Below are 5802 nucleotides of genomic sequence, written 5' to 3'. Positions count from 1 at the left end.
ATAAAAAGGGGAGACAACTGCACTTCCACGGATTCCATCTTCTGGGTCCCCTTCTTCCTCCGGGAGAAGTCTTTTCTTCTGTCCTTTAATAAATTTCTAATCTCTACTCTGACCTTGCCTCGGCGTGCTTCTTTGGTGTTATTCTTCAACATCTGGGAAGCAAGGACTCGTCACTGGCCAACAGCGGTAACAATAATGTGGATGTGAGGCACTAGATTTTCTGTTCCAAGGACTAATCGTGTCCCTGAAAGTTTCCAGTAACTCACTGTTTAGGGAGAGACAAATAGTAACAAGTAACCAGTGAAAACAATATATAGCATTAAACCAAATATTTCCTACCATGATGTCCATAATGTTAATTGTCACAATAACCAGAAATGATATGATCAGTTATTGCCTACAGTAAAAATAGCAAGTTGGCAAAACGGTTTACAGTTTCCAATGGTGGACAGGGAGAGAAAAGAAGTGATATAGGATGTGATGATTATGAAGGGAAAGGAGAAAAGACAGAAGTAAATGGTTAAAAGAAGAGTAAAGACAGAACAATGAGATTGGCTGTTAGTGGAAGAAAAGAGAGAATCAAGTGAAACAGGTAGGAAAAATATATATAAAGTAAACATTTAAAAATTAACAACAAAATAAAAGAATACAAGACAGAACTAAAATATACTAATCAATCATCCTAGTTCATAGAAAACTAATCCATAAAAAATAACTGGCTTTAAAAATGAGAAAAAAATATGAAAATATATAAATGTCCATGTACCATCAAGGTCACAATTAAACAGAGAAAAAGAATAAAAAAGAGCAAAAAGGAAAAAAAATCCTGATGAAAGGTTAAAGAATTCTTTCCATTGGAGTTCAAAATATTGTCAGTTTCTCTTCTCAGCAGTTTTAGGTGGGATCTTTGGAGCATGATGCTCCACCCCTGAATTGCTGGAGTGAGGAAGATAATCTTGTAGGCAGAATTTCTGGGAAAAGGGTTTAGGCTGAGCTGGGCTCTAGGTTCTTTGCTGAATGCCAATTGGTCTGGAGATTTTAAATCAGCGCACCTCCAGTGCTCAATACTTGCTGGTCCATGCAGAAGATTTTACTCTAGGGCTCCTCTGGATTCCACTCATGTGGTTGGAGAACCAATTCTTAGTCCCCTATGTCAACTGCAAACCCCATGTTTCCTGGTCTCAGGTTCAATCTCCAAACAATCTCTCCTGCCCCCACCTTTGTGAGTTCCCGGCCAGATGTGTCTCTACCAGCCATTCCTGCAAACAGTCAGATTGAAGGGGATGGGGTACAGCTGGCTGGGTTTCTGTGACCAATTGTCCCCTGTGTAAACCTCTGTCAACATTTGATTCTCCCCTAGTCACTTAAGCACACTCTGTGTCATGCAGTGTCTGTTTACTGGGCCTATATCTCTGGTCCAACTCAGGTTTGCCAGGCATTGCTATCCTCAGCTGCCAGCCCCCATGCCACAGGTGCAGAATGGTTTCTTCCTTTGACCTCTGCAGGCTGACTAGAGAGGTGGTGGCTTCATTCCCTTCATATGCATATTGTGCAACTTTCAGGTTTGTTGGGCAATGTCCTTGATCTCTAAACATTCTATTCCTAGTCACACCTCAGCCCTCCCAATAATGTGGGTTCCTTTAATTCCCTAACCCTCTACTATGCTCTTGGAAGGACCTCACTGGCTGGAGCTTCTAGCATGGCAGCAGCAGCGGTTGTACCACTGGGGAATTTTTCTTATTGTATCCAACCTCTTGTGTCCATGGTCTGCTTTGAATGTCCAGTTTTAAATTTTAGTAAAGTACCCCCCACGTTTTTGTTGTTGTTATTCATCCACTCTGTGGAGAAGCTGCCTGTTGGCTTACTTGGTTTTACACCATGGAGCAGCCAGGAATGTGACCTCCCCAAGTCAATATTTTATCAAAGGGTTTAACCAGACCTTGATGAACAGAGGAACAAAAATGTCACTGAGCTGAGCATGAGGTAGGTTTACTCAGTAGTCAAGCTGTCTTGTTTCTATACATTCATGGAATGCAAATTTATTCCTTAAAGAATGACATATCGCTATTGCATAGATATGAAGAATGCTTTCTAATGAGTTGAAAGAACTTTTCCCCCATAAATGCCAAGGCTTTTCATTGTCATGTTTGCCCTATTTTACCCATTAGTTTCTTGTGAGCTCAGTATTTTTTTTTTTAATTTGCCCCAAGACAAGATCTTATTCCCAGGGCATTGACTTGAGAAGCTGAGAACCCCACTCCACATCTACAATAACTTTCTGCAAGACCTGCCAGCTGCCAGTCTACCAGTGTTATGGACAGTACTTCCCCCTGCCACAGGTCCCTTCCATGCATGGCCTTGCCATTGCCAGTCATGGAGTATTCTACTACATGCTGATCCTATGATGTGCTCCTAATGTGCCCGCCCTTCTTTGATATTCTGAACTCAAGGCCAGAGAGTGAGTGCTGCGGGCTTTGCAGGTCATAGAGCCTCTGTCATAACTATTCAACACTGAAAATGTATCTAATGATGACAACAATAATCATAAGAGATATATGGAAACAAAATGGGTGTGTGTGTGTTCCAATAAAACTTCATTTACAAAGACATATTAAGGACTGGATTCAGCCCATACATTGCAATGTGCTGATCCCTGTTCAAAGCCCCATTCTGAGATTAAGATCTAAGGTTATATTGTTTAGTGGTAAAAACTGGGATTCAAATGTAGGCTTGTCTGGTGGAAAAGCTCATGTTCTTTCTACCCTGCAACCTTTCTCTTAGATAAGAGGGTAGAAGTTAGATAACTAGAAAGAAAGAGGAAAGAGTTCCATCCAACATGAGGAAAGAAATAATCAAAGACTCATAGTTCATGGCCCATTTTGGTGATAATGAGTAGATGAGCTTAATAGAAGAAGGGGCCACTGCAGGAGTGAAGCAGATGGAGTGGTTGGGAGGAAAAGCCTGTGTTCAAGTTTGTGATTGGCTGTGAGTGACAGAAATCTGACTCACCAGGGCTTAAAATGTGTAGGTTGGGTAATGGATAGGTATTTAGCAAAGTTTCCTAAAGTATAAATACCTAGACTATGGAACTATTAGCTTTACATATTATGTATGTGATTGATGGAAAAGAAAGAAAACTCTGCTGTTGTGAGAGTGATGGATTAGATCCAGGACTATCAAAATAAGAGAATACAACTGTGAGTACACTGAAATTATTAATGAGGACTTAAGGTAGGTGGTAAATTGAAGGCTAGATCAGGAGTTTTTTGATGATAGAAATCATGTCTAGGCCCTCTCTCAAACATAAAAGGTGATATTTAAAATATGACGAATGATTAAGTACAAAGCAAGAGTGAGTCAAGGATGTCTTGATGAACAGATAGTGTAGTAGGTTGAAGCTACTTGAAGGTTTCACACAACAGAAGCAAATACTGATAAATCCCACTCCAGACAAGCTGAGCTCTGTGACAGAGCCATGCTGGGACCTTCCCCACCTCTCTTGTAACTTGCATTCTCCTTCTCTTTTCTTTGACCTGCCTTGCCAGCATCTAATCCCTGAAAACCTTTGCTTGCAGGAGTTAGTGCTAGTTAATTATGGCTTCCCTTTAATACCTCAGGGCATCATCAGTAATGAGAAAAGAACCAGTTACCTGTTTTTATATAGCTCTTCCCTCAAATCAGTCCTCGTCCTTTATAACACTAGAATAGTTTTTATTTTTGCCAGGCACTCTTGTAACCCCAGCAGCTCAGGAAGCTGAAGCAAGAGGATTGGGGGTTCAAAGCCAGCCTCAGCCACAGTGAAGTGCTAAGCAACTCAGTGAGACCCTATTTCTAACTAAAATACAAAAAAAAAGCAAAAAAAAAAAAAAAAAAAAAGCTGGAGCTGTGTCTCAGTGATTGATTGCTCCTGAGTTAAATCCCTGGTACAACCCTACCACCACCAAATAAAACAACAAGTAGTTTTTATTTTAATCAAAGGATTAAAAACCCTTAGTTTTAATGAAGATATATCCATATGTGATTCTCATTATTCATGAGAAAAAGGAAAAAATCCATTAGAAGAAGACAAAATATGCATTTCCTTGAAATTCTTTATGTACTCATTTAACAAATGTGTATTGATTACCATTTGGGTGCCAGACACAATGCAGGGAATAGGAGATCCATTAGGGGCACAATAAAGACAGAGCCCACATATTTGCAGATTTAAAAAAGTGGCCCAAGAACTGGACTCAGTCTTGTCCTCAATGAGGCTTTCCATTCTATTCAAATACTTGAACTAACCACCAGAAGTCCTGTAAATGCTAGGGTGAAGATTACAAGAGGATATATTCTCTTTTTCATAGGCTTTCTTTTAGGTCAAGTTTTACAATACTTTAACATTTATTTAGTACACTGGCCTAGAGGTGGAACAGAAAATGGAACATAATCATACTTTTTGCCTCATGGACTTGCAATCTATTAAATATTACTCTCTCTCTCCTGCTGAAAGTTTAATGTCCCAAAGCCAAGTATAACAACAAGGTCATTTAAAAATGTTTTAATCAAGACATGTAATTTAAAATTGCTTACTCTTTCTCAGGACATTAATCTTATGTATGTATTTATCCCTGGGGGCTAGCCAGATACTCATGAAAGAGTTCTCTAAGGTATAAATTTCAATGGAAATTTGCACATAAACAGTAATCTCCATACAACTCACTTCTTCTTTTTCTCAAGCATGACTACAAAAAAAAAAAAAAAAAGAATTTCTTCTCACCAACAAAGATCAAAGTGACCAATGAATTGGAATTTGGATTTTTACCTTGACATTTTAAGATTCAAGTCTTTTGCATAAGGATAGACTCTTGCAAAGGCGGGTGGGTGACAGTTCCCATTCTTAGAACAGTGTCCTTACTAAAGAGAGACTAGCTCTTAGCAGATTGACTGACTTTTTGTTAAGAGTGAAATCACGCCATTTCCTTATCTTTGTCCTCCCCAAGACTGACCCTTAGTCTCCATCAGCTTCCTTCCTGGGATTTCACCTTCTTCAGCCTCTTTTATGGGACATCTTTTTTGAAACTCAGTTGTCAGACCAATTAGTGTCTCCATCTATGAGAAGTGGAATGAAGAAAATCATGCAAAGCTATTTTCCATTTTTGGGGAATACATTTCATATCTCTTTTTTCTTGGATCTTGGATGTTTGTATAATGCATCTGCAGAGTTTTAAAGGATGTTACCATTTGCTCTCTCCAATGACTCAGCTAGGTACATAGGGGCAGCTCTACTCCTCCTATGGGAAACTCAAGACTCAGGATCTTTATGAGTCACTGAAAAGTACATGTTAAGAATCAGGACAGGAGCCTAGGATTTTTGTTAAGGCAAAGCAATTATTTAGTTATAAAAATGGAGCGTTGTTGGTTTTAAAAATGTTCACTTACTCAAATTCCCTAATTTCTTATATCACAGGAAAACCTATTTTAATTTTGCTATATACCTTTCCATATATTCATATAAAAAATGCTTATCAATGTTGAACATACACATGTAACTTAAAACATTTAAAATGGTATACTATTACAAATATTATTTTGTTGTATACTTTTATATACGTAATAAAAAATTACTAATTCTCTGTCAGACCATTCAGAGAACCATCTTCCATTTTAACCACTACAAAATACTTTGTACATGAACATAGCAATTTATTTAGCCAGACCCTTATTAAAGAACATTAATACATTTCCTAAATGTTGCAATAAAACAGTGCTGGAGCAAGTGGCCTTCTGTGATGTCTATGGGGAAAAGAGTGATAATTAATG

The sequence above is a fragment of the Urocitellus parryii genome, chromosome 6 (assembly GCF_045843805.1).
Source record: "Urocitellus parryii isolate mUroPar1 chromosome 6, mUroPar1.hap1, whole genome shotgun sequence".
Lineage (NCBI taxonomy): Eukaryota > Metazoa > Chordata > Mammalia > Rodentia > Sciuridae > Urocitellus > Urocitellus parryii.
This window is presented reverse-complemented; position numbering follows the sequence as displayed.